Raw genomic sequence first — 19,375 nt, 5'->3', positions numbered from 1 at the left:
TTTTAGTAGAGACGGGGTTTCACCATGTTGACCAGGATGGTCTCGATCTCTTGACCTCATGATCCACCCGCCTCGGCCTCCCAAAGTGCTGGGATTACAGGCTTGAGCCACCGCGCCCGGCGGGCCTATTTATATAAATGGAATGTAATGTCATGGTCTACGATTTAGCTTTCTCTTTTTTCTTTTTTTGAGACGGAGTCTTGGTCTATCCTCCATGCTGGAGTGCAGTGGCACAATCTTGGCTCACTGCAACCTCCGTCTCCCGGGATCAAGTGATTCTCTTGCCTCAGCTTCCGGAGTAGCTAGGATTGCAGTCACATGCCGCTACACCTGGCTTAATTTTTATATTTTTAGCAGAGACAGGGTTTTACTGTGTTGGTCAGGCTGGTCTCAAACTCCCGACCTCATGATCCACCCGCCTTGGCTTCCCAAAGTGCTGGGATTACAGATGGGAGCCACTGTGCTCGGCTGATATAGAATCTAGGTAAATTCGCTGTTATAGTTTTATAATCCTTAATAAGATTATACTCACTTAATAGTATCCCAAAGATCTTTCCCATGCCATTCTTTTTCATGCTGCATGTAGCTGATAGGACTAGTGTACTGTAGCTTATTTAGCCCCTTCCTTCTCTGGCTTTCTTCCTAGAGGAGTCATTGGCATTTAGGAGGCGCTCGGTAGACCTTTAGGTTGTTTCTGCTGTTTTGTTTGCTTTAAAAAATTTCTGTCCATATACCTTTCAAACATATGGTAATATTAGCATACGGTTGAGTTGGAAGTGCAGGATCTAAGGGTATGTGCTCTGTGTGCATGTGCGCGCACGTGTGTGTGTGTGTGTGTGTGTGTGTGTGTGTGTGTGTGTGAGACAGTCTTGCTCGATGGTCCAGGCTGCAGTGCAGTGGTGTGATCTCAGCGAACTGCAACCTCCACCTCCCGAGTTCAAGCCATTCTCATGCAGTAGATGGGACTACAGGTGTGCAGTGCACCGCTGCTCTCAGACAATTTATGTATTTTTAGTAGAGACCAGGTTTCTCGATGTTGCCCAGGTTGGTGTTGAACTCCTGGCCTCCGGTGATCCACTCACCTTGGCCTCCCATAGTGTTGAGATTACAGGAGTGAGCCACTGCGCCTGTCATGTGCTTTTTTATAGTAGGAAACTTGTTTTCTTCCAAAAACCTTTAGCTAGTCTGTACACCCAGTAACAGCGTATTAGAGTCTTTCTTTTTTTCTGAGACCCAGTCTCACCCTGTCACCTCGGCTGGAGTGCAGTGGTGCGATTTCGGCTCACTGCAACTTCAGCCTCCCAGGTTCAAGCGATTCTCCTGCCTCAGCCTCCCAAGTAGCTGGGACTATAGGTGTGCGCCACCACACCCAGCTAATTTTGTATTTCGATAGGCAAGGGGTTTCTCCATGTTGGTCAGGCTGGTCTCAAACTCCTGGCTTCAGGTGATCCGCCCACCTTGGCCTTACAAAGTGCTGGGATTACAGACAAGAGGCACTGTGCCTAGCCTGAGGGTCTTTATTTTCCTCGCTTCTTGCCGACATTTAGCATTATACAACCTCTGAAATCCTCAGAAATGATGTCTTCTTTCAGCCACACGTTATGGATACCTTAGGGTTTATTCCTGTTGAAGCCCCAAATGGTGTAATTTTTTAAGTCTAGGCATACATTGATGAATAATGTTTTCATACATCCCATGGATGTATAGGAAACAACTCTGGGCTACACACTAGAGTTTCCAGATTCAGGATCCACTTACATAAAAATCTAGGTATATTCCCTTTTTTAGTTTTATAATCCTTAATAAGAAAGGGCCAAAAAGGGTTGAAAAAGAGAGAACATCCATGATGCCATTGTGTTTACGTTTGAAAGGCAGCAAACATAAAACTAGGAGTTTGCCCTTCAACAAACAGCTTGGGTTGGGTCTGGTGGTGTCACTGTAAGAACTGTCTGTGAGCCCTCACCTGGATTGCAGTCAGTGCTTGCTCTCATCTGTTGTACTTACTTAAGAGTTCTTGTAAAGGATATTACTGATTTGAAAACATTTCAGAACAATTGCATTGAATTGGGCTTTTGCATTAACGTGTGTCCTGATTTTTTTTTTGACACTTGCCACTTCTGTCAGTGTACTTTTTTTTTTTTTTTTTTTTTTAGCAGAGGTTTTTTTTTTTTTTCCAGCCTGGTGTTGAAGTACGCAATCTCGGCTCACCGCAACCACGGCCTCCCGGGCGCGGGCAATTCGCCTGCCTCAGCCTCCTGAGTACCTGGGATTACAGGCACGTGCCACCATGCCCAGCTAATTTTTTGTATTTTTAGTAGAGACGGGGTTTCACCATGTTGACCAGGATGGTCTTGATCTCTTGACCTCGTGATCCACCCGCCTCGGCCTCCCAAAGTGCTGGGATTACAGGCTTGAGCCACCGCGCCCGGCCCTGTCAGTGTACTTTTAAGTATATTTTCATCACGCGTTTAATTGTACCATGGGAAGCCAGTTAATTAGGTTATTACACTGTGAAGTAAAGCTAAACATCTCGTGATAGAATGACTTAAAAAAACATATATACCTACATATAATGAAGTAAAGCTAAAGAAACCCAGATAGAGGGTATCATTGCTTTCGTGTATGGACTTTCAAATTGCTTTTTATTCCTATGAGACCTTTTTTTAGTTCTCTAACATATTCCCTAATAAACGAGGTTAGAGGATAACACTTTCTGGAAAAGAAGGCAGCATCTTCTAAGCCATTGCATATTGCATACGGTGTGATTTCTAGCCATGCAAACCTTTAAAAAAATTTATCTTGCAATAAAACAATTTGGAAAGCCCTTGGAATCTTGTATAAAGGAATTTTGCTGGCATAAAACATACATTATGTATCACACTTAAATATTAAAACCCACTTGACGAAGGAACAGCAGATTGACACTGGTTGACTCAACAACCTGCAACTTAACGACGTGTAACTATGAGCACTAGGATTGTTCCTTACAAGTTGGTTATATGAAGTTTAAAGCTTTTCCTTTCAGTGCAGTGTTTCCTTTCAGTGCAGTGTTTCAATAGAAATTTTGCCGTCTTTCTAATCCACAACCTCACATTAGGGACATGAACTGCCCAGCTCATTTTCCTGAATTTACCCTGTCTTTGCTGCTTGCCCCTGGGTCTGTCCTTCCCATTTTCCAGATAGCAGAGAAAGCAATCGTGCTATCACCTTAAAACCCTACAGGGTCCTCCATGGGTCTTTAGACAAGTTTACCATTCTGCCTGAGGCTTGCCAGGTCTTGCTGATTCTATCTCACCCCCCACCTCCAATTAAAAAAAACTCCAACCGTGCTGGGCGTGGTGGCTCACACCTGTAATCCCAGCACTTTAGGAGGCCGAGGCAGGAGGGTAGCTTGAGCCTGGGATTCTGAGAGCAGCCTGGGCAACATAATGAGACCCTGTCTCAATTTCTTTGAAAAACACCAAAACAAAACAACCCTGTTGAGCCTTCCTTTTCTTGTTCTCTATTCCAGTCATATGTTTGCTTTCCTAAAAGTGCTTTTGCAATTAGGTGAAATGTGTGACACCTTCTTAAAATATTTCCAAATACTTTCTTTTTTTTTTTGAGATGGAGTCTTGCTCTTGTTGCCCAGGCTGGAGTGCAATGGCACAATCTCAGGTCACTACAACCTCCGCTTCCTGGGTTCAAGCAATTCTCCTGCCTCAGCCTCCCGAGTACCTGGGATTACAGGCATATGCCACCACGCCCAGCTAATTTTTGTATTTTTAGTAGAGACAGAGTTTCGTCAAGTTGGCCAGGCTGGTCTCGAACTCCTGACCTCGAGATCTGCCTGCGTCGGCCTCCCAAAGTGCTGGATTACAGGTGTGAGCTACTGCGCCCTTCCCTCCAAATACTTTCAAGTAAAATACCCAGGATTACAGAGGGGGCACATGACATGGAAATGTCACCATCAAAATGATAATAAATTTGTGATATGGTAATATGTTTCTTTTTCCTTTGTTAAATAACAAGTCCTTATGGTAGGTCTAATTATTGTAATTTTAAAGTAATGATATTATTTCAAGATAATCTGCAGCCACTGTAATTCAGTGGAAGAGTATTTGCCATTTTTTGGTGTTGATACCAAACTCGCACAGAACTACATTTTTGGTGGATGGCCTAAGGGAATGCTGCATTTCAGCTAGAGACTCGGGAAGATGAGTATGGGAATGTGTCCCCATTCAAGGTCACAGACTTAAGAACCTCTGAGAATCTCTTTTCCTTCTTCTTGCAGTGGCTTCCTTTGTCTGCAACTGTCCCACTGTTGTCAGGAGGAGTCCTACCCTGGCCTCAGCTTCATTATCGTTTCTTCGAGGAGACATTTCTAGGCTAGGAGCCCATGTTAAACATGCCCATAACTGCACCTTCTGCTCAGTTTCAGCACTTTGAATCATGGACATTTATGAAATGCATTGCATAATACCTACTTTCCCATATGTGAGCGCTGAGGTTTTGGGGTTCAGTGACTGTTTCTGCCCCATTTACTGCTGGTCCCCCAGTACTTAGCACAGTGTCACAGGCAGCTCTTAAATACTTGTATCTTGGAGGATGTAAGTTGCAGTTGAGGCAGATGGAACAAATCTTGTGAGAAAAGCTCAGGAGGTGTGACAGTCCCAAGGAATGGCCACCAGGACCCAAGGGGAAGGCATATTGGTGGTATGATGGTGTATTAGGCTGTTCTTGCATTGCTCTAAGGAGTACTTGAGATGGGGTAATTTATAAGGAAAAGAGGTTTAATTGGCTCTTGGTTTGCAGGCTGGACACAAAGCATGGCTGCTTGGCTTCCGGGGAGGCATCAGGGAGCCTTTAGTGAATGCAGAAGGTGGGAGGGCTGGGAGCAGCCACCTCACACAGTCCAGAGGTAGGGTTTGGGGGAGAGAAAGGGGAGATGCCACACACTTTTTAAACACCCAGATCTCACGAGAACTCTCATTCACTATTGCTAGAACAGCACCAAGCCATAAGAGATCCACCCCCATGACCCAGACACTTCCTACCAGGCCCTACCCCCAATACTGAACATTACATTTCAACAGGAAATTTGGGTGGGGACAAATATCTGAGCTATATCAAGTGCATCCATGTGAAGTAGAACAGTAGCCAAGGGAGAATATCCAACGTTGTTACTTGTTTGTCTGAATCTTTGCAGTGGAATATAAGATCCCCAAGGGTGTGACTTTTTTTTTTTTCTTTTTATTTTTTTGAGACGGAGTCTTGCTCTGTCATTCGGGCTGTAGTACAGTGGCATGATCTCAGCTCACTGCAACTTCCGCCTCCCAGGTTCAAGTGATTCTCCTGCCTCAGCCTCCCCAGTACCTGGGATTACAGGTTTGTGTGTCACCATGCCCAGCTAATTTTTGTATTTTTAGTAGAGACAGGGTTTCATCATGTTTGCCAGGCTGGTCTCAAACTCCTGATCTTGTGATCCGCCCACCTCAGCCTCCCAAAGGGCTGGGATTACATACAGGCATGAGCCACTGCGCCCGGCTAGGGTGGGATTTTATATGAACATAGTCTGACTGCTTTGCAGTGGCTCACACATAGTAAGTGCCCAGTGACTTTCACATGTATTACATCAATATGTACTTTATTGAGGCCTTAGCTTGATCCTTTGCAAAAATGAGGGAGCTCCCTTCTTAAGACCCCTTTAAGCTTCTACTGAAGTCTTTTTCTTCTATAGTTAAAGGAGATCTTATTGCAGGGCATGAGTAGGCCCTGTGGGATTATGAAGGTGAATCTTATTTGGATTTTTCCTTCTGGCAGGGTGAGAGAAGGTAAGGGTCCACCCTTAAAGCAGCTAGTCAGCCCTGGGACCCAAGAGAGAGATAAGCCAGCTTTCCTCTTAGGGAGCAGTTGACAGTGGGGCTCAGACTGAGGGACTGGGGGCAAGGAGCAGGGGTGGTTGACCAAGCCACGAAGGGAGGAGAAGTGTCATGCTGGGGACAGTAGAGACAAATGATCTTGAGGGCGGTTGGTGAAACCCAGTTAACAGTTATTCATCGAGGCGGCACTTGAGCTGGGCCTTGAAGTGAATATGATTTCCTTCAGCAGAAGGGTAAGTCCAAGGGAAGCATTGAGGCAAAAAAAAAAAAAAGAAAAAAAAAATAAGGAAGAGTCAACACCATAACACAGGGTGAGAACAAAATAAATGAGAAGTAGAAACAAAAAGTAGTTAAGAATGGTATATGCAGAATGCTGTCAGTAGTCTGGTGCCCCTGTTTTGTGGGGAACAGTTTAAAAAGAAAATCTTTTTTTTTTTTTACAACATAAACTCAATTCTACTACTTTTTATTTCTTAAATCATTTGTTAATATTATATTAAAATGGAGACAGGGTCTTGCTGTGTTGCCCAGGCTGGTCTCAAACTGCTGGACTCAAGCAATCCTCCCACTTGGGCCTCCCAAAGTGCTGGGATTACAGGCATGAGCCACTATGCCTGGCCCGTACTTACTCTTTAAATTGTTAAAAACACAAAACAAAACAAAACAAAACAAAAAAACATGCTTTAAGGCCAGGCCTACTGGCTCATATCTGTAATCCCAGTACTTTGAGAGGCTGAGGCAGGTGAATTACTTGAGGTTAGAAGTTAAAGATCAGCGTTGCTAACATGATGAAACCCCGGCTCTAATAAAAATACAAATGTTAGCCAGGCGTGGTGGTGCATGCCTGTAATCCCAGCTACTCAGGAGGCTGAGGCAGGAGAATCACTTGAACCCAGGAGGCGGAGGTTGCAGTGAGTTGAGATGGCGCCCCTGCGGTTGAACCTGGGTAACAGAGTGAGACACTGTCTCAAAAAAGCAAAAATGAAAAACATGATATAATTTGGACAGGAAGCTGTGTATTGCACTTGCGGGCAAATTGTGGAACATGCAAGTCACCAAAACCACCTGTCTTCATGGAAAGAAGGAGGGAGAAGATTTTAAATTTTCCTTACAGACAAATTGGCGAGCTTCTATTACTGGATAATTGACAGTCAAATGCACCCATTCCAAGCATACAGTTTTGTTAATCACGCATACCCATGTAACCACCACCCAATTGAAGTAGAGAATATTTTCATTACTCTAAATGTGTTCCCTCATCCAACCACTCTTTTGGTATCTATCATTATAGATTGTCCATTCTTTTCAACATAATGGTCTCAGATTCATTCATGTTGTTGTGTTTATTCATTTTGTTTCATTGCTGAATAACACTTCATTGTATGGACGTACCAAGTTTATTGATGTGCTGGCTGATGGACTTTAGCTGGTTTCCAGTTCTTGGTTGTTAGTTGCTGTGAGCATTAGTGTTAAAGTCTATTTGTAGTCATAGGTTTTCCTTTCTTGTGGGTAAATATTTAGGTGTGTGATTGTGGGCCATAAAGTATTCTTTGTTGAGGGTTATAAGAAACTGCCACACTTCTCTGTTGTCCTTGTACCATTTTGCACGCATCCTTGATAGCTTCATATTGTCAGTCTGTGTGCTTTCTGTACATGGTTTGTAGGGTTAGTATTTGGCCAGAATCAAGCTCATGTGATGAAGAGTTGTAGAATGGTTTTTGGATGTTTAAAAATATTTTGAGGCCGGGCGCGGTGGCTCAAGCCTGTAATCCCAGCACTTTGGGAGGCCGAGGCGGGTGGATCACGAGGTCAAGAGATCGAGACCATCCTGGTCAACACGGTGAAACCCTGTCTCTACTAAAAATACAAAAAATTAGCTGGGCATGGTGGCGTGTGCCTGTAATCCCAGCTACTCAGGAGGCTGAGGCAGGAGAATTGCCTGAACCCAGGAGGCGGAGGTTGCGGTGAGCGGAGATCGCGCCATTGCACTCCAGCCTGGGTAACATGAGTGAAACTCCGTCTCAAAAAAAAAAAAAATATTTTGAAAATTCATACGAGGCCAGGTGCTGTTTGTAAGCCCAGCCCTTTGGGAGGCTGAGGCATTGCGAGATCACTTGAGCCCAGGAGTTCGAGACCAGCCTGGGCAACATAGCAAGACTATCTCCACAAAAAATTAAAAAAAAAAAAAGAAAGAAAACTAGTTGGCTATGGCAGCGCACGCTTGTAGTCCCAGTTACTCAGGAGGCTGAGGTGGGAGGATTGCTTGAGCCCAGGAGCTCGAGGCTGTTGTAAGCTGTGATGCACCATTTCACTTCAGCCTGGGTAATAGAGCGAGACCCTGTCTCAAAAAGTAAAAGTAAAAATTCACATGAAATGAAGTTCCTGAAGTTATGATTCTACTAACAAAAACATTCCTCATTTTTCACACATGGTATAGCTCGCTAGTACTGTGAAGTGAAATTGTTAGAGGCACAATCTGTTTTCCCCTCCTGTTCTCAGTGACCTAACTGATCTGGTTTCTCAGCCTGTATCAGGCTTGAAGGAGCACTTAAATGAAGAAGGGGAGTTTCTTGGATGAGAGGAGGAAGGAGCCTTGGGCCTGCAGTGAAGGGTTGCTGCAGAGAGCCTGCTAGGCCTGAATCGCTGCGATCAGGAGCAGGAGTGTATGGAATGGGCAGCCAGACCCTCCCAGCTCAGTAGGGGTGGGACACCGTCTCCTGCACGGTGCCTACTTGCAAATTCTAAAATGTTATTTTCTCTAGTAGTAACACAGAAACCACAGAGATGCAGAAAAGACGTTAATCCCTTGTTCCACTATCCCACATAAATGTTGTAAACATTTGCTGTAATTTTTTTTGAGACGGAGTTTAGCTCTTGTTGCCCAGGCTGGAGTGCAATGGTGTGATCTTGGCTCACCACAACCTCCGCCTCCCAGGTTCAAGTGATTCTCCTGCCTCAGCCTCCGGAGTAGCTGGGATTACAGGCATGTACCACAATGCCTGGCTAATTGTGTATTTTTAGGAGAGATGGGGTTTCACCATGTTGGCCAGGCTGGCGGCCTCGGCTATCTAAAGTGCTGAGATTACAGGTGTGAGCCACCGCACCTGGCCTGTAATTTTTTTTTATAGCGGTTCTTTCCTTCCATTAAAATTTTTTTAAACCCACTGTATGTACAATTTTTGTTTTTTCATTTTTTTTTTTACTGGACATTGTTAGAGCATTTTCTTATGTTGTTACATATGTTCCATAATAACAACTTTTTTGGAACCTCTCTCATTGCCATCTTTTCTCAAACAAACTGCCTTCAATTTAGGCTTCATAATGGATGTTGTAGGTCTGTGTGATGAGGCTTTTTGATTTCTAAGTCCTTTTTTCCATAATAGCAGTTTTAACAGGCATGTAATTTTCTGTTCAGTGAATGTACAACTGCAGTTTTCTTTATTGCACAACGTTTAAAGATTTGTGTTTTCTTTGGATGGATTATCAAATATGGAAACTCTGGGTTAATGGAAATAGACATCTTAAAGTCTTCTGTTGTATTTTGCTGAATGATTTGTCAGAAATGTAACACTCCTGAGCCCCAGCGAGGCTCAGAGAGCACCCCAGGGGCCCACTGTGACATTTAAATATTAAAATTGGAACCAGAGCCAATTTTAGTTTAAGGAAGTTTAAGTTGTAATATTATCTATTTGTTTATGTTTTGAGACAGAGTCTTACTCTGTATCTCAGGCTGCAGTACGGTAGCACAATCTCGGCTCACTGCAACCTTTGCCTCCTGGGTTTAAGTGATCCCCCCACCTCAGCGTCCTGAGTGGTTGGAACCATTGTTGTGCACCACTACGCCCAGCTAATTTTATTTTAGTTTTTGTAGACGCAAGGTCTTTCAATGTTGCCCAATCTGGTCTTGAACTCCTGGCGTCAGGGGATCTTCCTGCCTCCACCTTCCAAATTGCTGAGATTACAGGAGGCACAAGCTGCCATGCCCAGCCTAAGTTGTAATATTTTAAGTATTTTTTTAGTTCAAGGCAGGAGAATTTGAAAGACTTTTTATGTGTAATGGCAAGTGTAAATAAAAAGTCTTGCGGGGAGTCCACGTAGGACTGCCATGTGCCATTTTATAAAGTTTTTTTTTTTTTTCTTTTTTTTTTTTAAGATGGAGTCTCGCTCTGTTGCCCAGGCTGGAGTACAGTGGCCCAATCTTGGCTCACTGCAACCTCTGCTGCCTGGGTTCAACCAATTTTCCTGCCTCAGTCTCCCTAGTCGCTTGGATTGCAGGTGTGCACCACCACGCCTGGCTAAATTTTGTATTTTTTAGTAGAGACAGGGTTTCACCATGTTGGCTAGGCTGGTCTTGAACTCCTGATCTAATGATCCGCATGCCTTGGCTTCCCACAATGCTGGGATTTCAGACGTGAGCCACTGCGCCTGGCTGGAATTACGATTTCTGTAGAAACCTGCGTATGTCTTCTTTCCTGGTTCAGCCACAGCAAATTTAGTGAGAGCTGCAACTCTTAGGAATACAAAAAATGCTCAAACAAATATTAAACAATATGAAATTGCAGACGCTTGGCCAGAAGGCCACACATCTGAGGTTTTGTCAGAGCAGTGGAAGCCATGGTAGTCATTGTACTTGATAGATATATCAGCCTCAGTACCAGCATCCTTCCTGGCTGATGGCCCCATTTGCCATTTTTAAGCTTTAAACAAGTTTGCTTTTGGAAGCGGTTTATCCTTAAAATAATCTAAGAAACTGGTTAAAAGAAAGTTAACCAGTTAGCTGTAGATTTATTAATTCCTTATTTATACCCTCAAAGGCATGGGATTTTGAAATAAATTAAGGCCCTTATAGAAAGGAGATGCCCTTCCCTTCCAGGCCCCGATGGATGCTTTGATGCCTTTGAACCTAAGCCTTGTTAGTTCACCAGGAGGGTCCCTGGATTGGAGTGTGGGGCTGTCATTAACCTTTGTGATTGGTGATCTGTGGTTGAATTTAGGTCCACTTGCATTCCCCCGCACTCCATACAGAAGCTAGAGCTTGTTACGCATTATGAACTCAAGGTTTTTGGGTCACATTTCAAAGCCTTGTTCCTTTTCCTTACCTAAATTGTCATACCTATTGATGCTTGTTAAACTTTCCACTTAAAAATTATTTTAGATCAACAATCAAATTATTTTAGGATAAAAAAAGAAAGAAAAAACTAAAAAAGAAAATTATTTTAAAATTCCTTTTTAAAGAACGCTAGTTCTTTGAAGGGACAGATGCTTGTAAATGGAGGAATTCGAGGGCAGGATTTTTTTTTTTTTTTTGAGACGGAGTTTCGCTCTTGTTACCCAGGCTGGAGTGCAATGGCGCGATCTCGGCTCACCGCAACCTCCGCCTCCTGGGTTCAGGCAATTCTCCTGCCTCAGCCTCCTGAGTAGCTGGGACTACAGGCACGCGCCACCATGCCCAGCTAATTTTTGTATTTTTAGTAGAGGCGAGGTTTCACCATGTTGACCAGGATGGTCTCGATCTCTTGACCTCGTGATCCACCCGCCTCTGCCTCCCACAGTGCTGGGATTACAGGCTTGAGCCACCGCGCCTGGCCTGAGGGCAGGATTTTTGAATGGATGTTGTAAATGTTTGTGATAAGGCCTTGTTAAATATACTTCTATTTATTTAGTAAACATTGAGTTCTTAGAATTTCTCGGACCGGATGGTTGTTCCTAGTCAGGGAGACAGGTATACACACCGATCATTGGTATTAGGCAGTCTTGACCTCCTAATCCTTACCAGGAGATGAAGAGTCCTCACAGCCTGTGCTGGACTTCACGTTGTGTGGGAATCTCTCTCCCTGTTTCAGAATCCATTTGTGCTCTTTTGTTGTTCTGCTTAAGTGGGTATGTCATGGCATCTGGCCAACTCCTCTGCTATATTTGTCCCCTCAACACAAAAGGGTGCATGCAGGCCAGTGGCCTGGGGTTGGCTGCCAAGAGGGACCTGCTGGTCCCAGGGCACCGATGCCTACTCCAGAAGTTGATCTTTCTCTATCTCTTCTGTGTGAGCAAAGCATTGTTTGATCCAGTGCTTGACTTTGCCGTTTTCTTTTGTGAGTCTTACTTCAAGCTGCAGTCATGAGGACATTTACTTTCCAGAAGAGGCAACAGCTGCCACGGCACATATAGTATGGCCAGTGAAGTGAGGCACTTACACAGGCCATTATTTATGAAAGCTTCCAGGAAAAGCATGACCAACCACTTTAGGTCAGGTGCACCCTGGAGGGAAGGCAGTGCCTTTTAAAGGATGAGAAGAAGTTAGGTCACAGGTCACAAGGTTAGAGAAGCAGAGTGAAAACCTGCTCACCCTGGCAAGTGAGGAGTCAAAGTGCAGGGCCCAGAGCTGTCTGTTGTGTGTGGCTGTGCATGCGCATCAAATACACAGTTGCTGGAGTGGGGAGGACGATGCAGGGCATGGAAGGGAGTTGAGGGTGGTGAGGTAGAACTTGTTCTGTTGGGAGTCAAAAACCAGTGAATTATAGAACCAATCAATTGTACACTTAAAGCTGCGTGGTGCATATCCCTGATGGCCTGTGGCTTCAATATGATGGCCTCAACCCAACTTTTGCATATAGTGAGTGATATAAGGGAAGGATGCTGTCTCCTGGAAGACATCTGGGAACTTGGGACAGAGCAAGTATCCTGGAGCAGAAGTTGTTTTAGGAAGAGAGTGCAATGAATAGAGATAACTTTTTTTTTTTTTGGTGGATTAATAATTTTTTTTTTTTTTTTTTTGGAGACGGAGTTTCACTCATGTTACCCAGGCTGGAGTGCAATGGCGCGATCTCGGCTCACCTCAACCTCCGCCTCCTGGGTTCAGGCAATTCTCCTGCCTCAGCCTCCTGAGTAGCTGGGATTACAGGCATGCGCCACCATGCCCAGCTGATTTTTTGTATTTTTAGTAGAGGCGAGGTTTCACCATGTTGACCAGGATGGTCTCGATCTCTTGACCTCGTGATCCACCCACCTCGGCCTCCCAAAGTGCTGGGATTACAGGCTTGAGCCACCGCGCCCGGCCCATAATAATTTTTTCTTGAAAGAGGAAACCTATAAATCCAAATTTAAGAACATAGACAACCTGAGAGTGATTAGAAACTGCCTAGCAAGGTCTTTTATAAACTTTGTCTGGTATAGAACCATCTTGTTACTTTATGCAGACCATTGGTGGGACCAGATGTGTCATTTCTAATAGTAATGGAGTTGATTCATATAGGTAATAAGATTTATCGGGTAAAGGATTTGAGGGCTGTTTCAGCTGAAAACCATTGTTCAGCATTGGCATAGGTGCTCTGTGATGTAATGAAAATAATCCTCCATTTATTGTTGGAAGTCTTGATTGGAAGGAGATTTCTGTATGATGAAGATCAGTTTCAGAAATATATGTTTCATTACTGAATAGCTCCTTTGCCCCATAGGGTTTTATATTTAAAAACCATTTTATATCTCACATGCATAAAAGGACGACCAAGGACCACATCTGTCGAGCCATTTTGTAAAGCTAGACTCTCATGCTCAAAAGTATTTTTGGTAGTTTTTTTCAACCTCCTTCATTTTCTGATCTTGCTTTTTCTCAACCCGAAAGAGATATTTCCCTTTAAATTTTAAATAGTCAAAAAATCAAACACCAATGCCTTGATCAGTAACATATTTTACTTCTTTGAAGTAAATGCAATTTTTTTTTTCTTTGTTCTTGGCATAATTCCTAGCCTAAGTTGCTGCAGTTGGGCATCTGTAGTATGCATTCCAATAGAATCATTTTGGGAGTATTTGAAGGTTTTGTTAGAGAAGACAGCAGCAGCAATTCATATAACGAGATTTTCTGCATCTGTCAGAACTTCTGATGGCATTTGTCTTCCTTCATACTTTTTTTTTTTTTTTTTTTTTTAAAAGGGGGTTTCACCATGTTGGTCAGGCTGGTCTTGAACTCCCGATCTCAGGTGATCCGCCCACCTTGGCCTCCAAAGTGCTTGGATTACAGGCGTGAGCCACCACGCCTGGCCTTCCTTAATACTTTTTTATTTGTTCTTACTTAGTTATGTTTTACGAGTTTATTTATTTATTTATTTATTTTATTTTGTTTTAGAGACAGGGTTTCACCATGTTGGCCAGGCTGGTCTCGAACTCCTGACCTCAAGCAATCCACCTGCCTTGGCCTCCCAAAGTGCTGGGATTACAGGTATGAGCCGCTATGCCTGGCTGAGTTTTTTTTTTTTTTTTTGGCAGAGTCTCACTCTATTGCCCAGGCTGGAGTATAGTGGCACAGTCTTGGCTCACTGCAACCTCCGCCCTCCGGGTTTAAGCAATTCTTCTGCCTCAGCCTCCTGAGTAAGTGGGATTACAGATGCACGCCACCATGCCCAGCTAATTTTTTGTATTTTTAGTAGAGGTGGAGTTTCAACATGTTGGCCAGGCTAGTCTTGAACTCCTGCTGACCTTGGGATCCACCCACCTCAGCCTCCCAAAGTGCAGGGATTACAGGCGTGAGGTACCGTGTGCGGCCTATGAGTGGTTTTTTAATGAAAAATTGTAAAAGTTAGTACAAAGAATTTCCCAAATGTTTACCATAGCATATTTGTGTGACAGTATTCCCTCTCCCCATTCCTCCCCATCATCCTTCCCATAACACATAGTTCTTATAATTCTGAACCATTTCAGAATAAGTTGCAAATATCCCTTTATCACCAAATATTTCCTAAAATTAAGGATATTTCTTTTCCAAACCATAGTACTGTTATCAGTGAGGTCACTAATATTGGGAGGCCTTAAAGCTGCTACCTGTGTCCCTGTAACATGTCCCTGTTGTCCTCTGAGCTCTTACTCCCTGACAGACACATTAAGGTGTTCTAGGCACATCTTACGTGTTCCCAGCCACTTGTCTGTCTTGATCATTTTATGGTTTTTGATGCTGTTGTAAAGGTTTTGTTTCTTAAATTTCATTTTCTGTTTTGGTTTCCACCAAAGTATTCATAGAATGCCAGGGCTGACCCTGTGGCCTTATCTTGGCTTCCTGCTTACATCCTGTGACCATCTCCGTCCTGAGTGTCCACTCCTATTTTGAGTAACTGCAGTGAATCTCAGAAGTCCTCCAGTCTTTCTCGTCTATTCATGTCACGAAAAGCATCTCCATAGGTGTCACAACAACCAGATGTTTGTAGGTATTTCTCTGTAGTTGTCATTCATCGACTAGTTTTCTGGTTATGCTTCTATAAGTCAGGGTCATTTCCCGGACTCCCCTTCTACATACAGCACTCTCTCTCTCTTTTTTTTTTTTTTTTTTTTTTTCAACTCAAAAAGGTGTTTTTCTGTATGAATGGGATCTTGCCGTGTTACCCAGGCTAGTCTTGAACTCCTGGCTTCAAGCAACCCTCCTGCCTCAGCCTCCCAAAGCACTGGGATTTACAGGCTTGAGCTACCGTGCTTGGCCAGGAACTAGTGTTGTTAAGAATGTTTGGCCTCTACTGAACGGAATTGGTAAGCTCACCTTATCCTTTCCTTTCCTTTCTAGCATCTGTCGCAAATCCTAGCCCTATTTGAATCCTTTTCAGACTTCATTTCACACAACGCTCCTGTCAGAGTTAGCAGGAAAGTGGGAACAAGCAAGTCCTAGATTAGTAGACCATAGATTTTCTCTACAAATGTAAAATGTTATTTTTACTATTGAAAATCAGCATATATATAGTACAGAAAATTCAGGAAGTAGAAAAAGAAAAAAAAAAGGACTGGGAAAATACAGTATTCTTGATGCCCTCTTATATTTATTCATCTGAATCTGCACAAATAGAGCTAAGACAGTTGAATCAGATTTAAGTTGTAATAGGTTTTTTTTTCCTCTTCTTAGGAGCTCTTTAGCAGAAATGTCAAGACATTTTAGAAAGCTTACCCAACTTTTTCTTGATATATTACAATAGAAAATAGTGTAATCAGAATGCAGTCAGAATTACATTTACATTGTGGTTCAAGTCATCTCTCTTTTTTCCATCTTAGAACAATCCATAATATGAAGAAGTCATCTGTTTTTCATTTGATTTCTTTGCTTTATTAAGCATCTTCTCCGAATTCCCCTCTCCTATGCTTGCAAAACAGTAAAAAGAGAACAAAGATAGTAAAAAGAGAACAAAATATTTTCGTAAGAAATGACTGCTAGTTTTCGTTAGGCAGTTGTTAGTGCAATCATAGTTCTGATGTTTCCTAAGAGCACACGTGACTACAGTGGGAACTCAGAATTCCATGAGTTTCTTGTTGCGCTCAGTGGCCCACACCTGTAATCCCAGCACTTTGGGAGGCTCAGGTGGGCGGATCATCAGAGGTCAGGAGACCAGACTGACCAACATGGTGAAATCCCGTCTTTACTAAAAACACAAAAATTATCTGGGCATGGTGGTGCACACCTGTAATCCCAGCTGCTCTGCAGGCTGAGGCAGGAGATTTGCTTGAACCTGGGAGGCAGAGGTTGCAGCGAGCCGAGATCACGCCACTGCACTCTAGCTTCGTGACAGAACGAGACTCTATCTTTTTTTTTGAGCTGGAGTTTCGCTCGTTACCCAGGCTGGAGTGCAATGGTGTGATCTCGGCTTACCACAACCTCTGCCTCCTGGGTTCAGGCAATTCTCCTGCCTCAACCTCCGGAGTAGCTGGGATTACAGGCATGCACCACCATGCCCAGCTAATGTTTTGTATTTTTAGTAGAGACGGGGTTTCACCATGTTGACCAGGATGGTCTCTATCTCTTGACCTCGTGATCCACCCGCCTCGGCCTCCCAAAGTGCTGGGATTACAGGCTTGAGCCACCGCGCCTGGCAGGAGACTCTATCTTAAAAAAAAAAGTTTTTTTCTTTGAGGTTCTTATGTTCTTATGTTTTGTTAATTTTCTGTTATTTGTAGAGTTGCAACCTCAGAGGATTAGGATAATTGCCTTTTCCATTTTCCCTGAGCTGTTGAAAATAAACTTCCGTATTTTTACCCTCCATACTTAGTGTAGTTTACATTTTTAAAAGTGGACATTTATACATGTATTACTTATAAAAACACTCCCTCCTCTTAGTAAAGACCCTTATCAATCCACTAGCAAAATAGAACAAGAGAAGTTAGTGCTGTGTATCCTTAAATGTGTTCTGAAATTATTTTATTTTGGGGAGCGGGTAGAGTAGTAGGGTGCTTTGGTGGTGAAATGATTTTGGAGTACTTGGACTCCAAGAGGATCATGGTGTACGCAAACACACCTGAAGGAAAGAATCCTGTCTATACCCGAGATTTCTCAACCTTTATTGACCAGTGAGCCTTAATTTCGAATATTACCCATTGGAGACAGGGTTTTCTGGAAACTCCTCTGAGAAAGACCAAAGTCGTGTAAAGAACGTTGGCTGTGGATTGTGTTGCTGCTGCCAGCGCCTAATTTGTAAGGACGAGGGCATCAGTAGGGTATCTTGTAATATTCATTGGGCTCTCAAATTTTAGGTGTCTGTGCAGCAGAGGTGCGTTTGGTACAGGAAGGGATGATGCTGATTGCTGGGTAGGATCATGAGTTGAGGTCTTGCGTACTGAGGTGGTGGGGCAGTGATAGAGGGAACCAGAACATTTGTGGAGTTCCAGCTTTTCATCGTGGACTCCCGTGCTTTGTGTCAGAAATGGGTGCCGTCCCTTTTTCTCTGTGAAGGAATTTAAAGTTTGGAGAAGGTAGACTTGGATTTGGAACCTAGGTTGGCCTGCGTTGAGAACTGCTGGTTTCTTGCTCAGTTAGGCCAGTTAGAGGGAAATAAGAAGACTGCCAAAACTCATGGCTTGTGAGTCAGTTCCCTTTCTCCAGCCACTGCACCAGAGTTTGGGCGCCACACAGATGGCTCTCTGTTGCAGTTCGCAGAGCAGTCCTCATTTGGCCGGAAGCTAGTCAGGCAGCCTCTGTCTCCTCACCTCAGCAGGGTGGGCTTGGGCGTGGGTGAAAGAGATAAGATATTTAGCAGTGAGTCATGTTTTTCCTGGTAGTTTGACCTGGTTGCCTTGAGGATGATTGCTTCGTCATCCTTTCTCGTACTTCACCCACTGCCCCTTAGGAAAATGGGCGTCCTTTCTGGCCAGTGTTGGTTTCTCAGGCCCTGTAGATGTGGGATTCTGCATATCTGTTGAACTGTCTGCTTTCTCCCAACCTCCAAAAGGTTATGATGTCTCCATTCTTCTATGAGTGGCCAACGTGGAATGCCCTGTATGCTCAAAATGTGATTTCTAATTGGTTCACTATTTGTAAGAAGAAACCTCTGATTTCATGGTGCGCTTCTTTATCTCCTGCATTTGGGGTTGGGATGGTGTGGAACTGTTAGTAATGTGCAAGCTGAAATCTGTTGGAAAAATTTTCCGCAGTGAAGGTTGGATGGGTGTTGTGTCCTGTTTTTAATTCTTTGACTACAGGACCTTTTCTCTCGTAAGCACTTAAAAACCTCTAAGGCTAATAAGCCTGATCTGACATATATTTTAAGGAAAGGTATATAATAATACATGTGTAAAATTTCTCCATCTTAAAGGTGCTATGGCCAAGGAAGGAAGGGGAGAAGGGCCTGAGAGTAAGGGGGATCTTTTCCCTGCCATTGGATAATTGACATTTAAGCTGCATTCTATGTAAGCTTTTGGGCTTGGAAACCTCCCCCCCACCCGTTTCCAGCGTCCTGAGATACTGTGCTGGTTCTGAGCCCATTCAGAGTAATAAACTGTACCCGTAATTCATGAGCTTGCAAGGCTTTCTTTAACTGCTTGAAGCCAGGAGACTAATGACAACATTTAAAATTAGATTGCTCATTTTGGAGCCTATCTGTTTCAGGTTATGAATGAAATTTATGAGCCAATTACTGGATAGTAGAGCCTGTTTGCAAAGATCCAGTGTCCTCATGTTGTCGTGTGTATGTGTGTTGGGTAAGGGGGAGGGTGGAGAAGGGATCCAGCAGTCCCCCTTTTATCTATGATTTTAGAGGTGTTACAGAATCCAGTAACCATGAGGACTCTGGTGTTGCATAGAAGTTGAATTCTTTCTTGGAAAGTTTAGGTCTGGGTCAGAAAGATGACAGGAAGAAAAAGGTTAGGGCTACCCACACTCTTGAGTGACTGTTGGTAGCCAGTAAGCAAATGACATGGTGGTAAGAAGGTTCTGGATATAAAAGAACTAGATAAGATTGCACATGTAGTCTCTCTAAAAACCAGATAGTCAAAGGCAAATGTTTTAAGCAGTGTATAAGTAACAGGGTTTTCAGTAACTACTTCAGAAATGACTACAATTACTCAAATCCTAGGTCTTTAAAAATTCCAAAGAAACAGCAGGGGCCACATAAAGAGTTAGCAAATGGCAATTTGAGCTCTTCTTTTTTTTGAATCTGGGTGTGTTGCCAGGCTGGAGTGCAGTGGCAGGATCTCTGCTCCTGCAACCCCCACCTCCCAGGTTTATGTGATACTCCTGCTTCAGCCTCCTGAGTAGCTGGATCTACAGGCTCATGCCACCA

General features: G+C 43.5%; 1 protein-coding gene and 1 long non-coding RNA gene across 5 annotated transcripts in view; one reads left to right on the top strand and one right to left on the bottom strand.

Annotated features, from left to right (window-relative positions):
- JARID2 (jumonji and AT-rich interaction domain containing 2) overlaps positions 1–19,375 on the top strand; it is a 283,238-nt gene that overhangs the window by 39,322 nt on the left and 224,541 nt on the right. The window lies entirely within an intron of this gene.
- On the bottom strand, positions 2,404–18,435 carry LOC116529845. Its single transcript, XR_004259699.1, has 3 exons — positions 18,353–18,435; positions 8,370–8,373; positions 2,404–2,431 (listed from the first exon to the last, which is right to left on the bottom strand). It is a non-coding gene; the product is annotated as an uncharacterized LOC116529845 (long non-coding RNA).

The sequence above is a fragment of the Sapajus apella genome, unplaced genomic scaffold (assembly GCF_009761245.1).
Source record: "Sapajus apella isolate SASKATOON/1434 unplaced genomic scaffold, GSC_monkey_1.0 scaffold63, whole genome shotgun sequence".
Taxonomy (NCBI): Eukaryota; Metazoa; Chordata; class Mammalia; order Primates; family Cebidae; genus Sapajus; species Sapajus apella.
The sequence above is the reverse complement of the archived record's forward strand: the minus strand, read 5'-3'. Positions and strand labels throughout refer to the sequence as shown.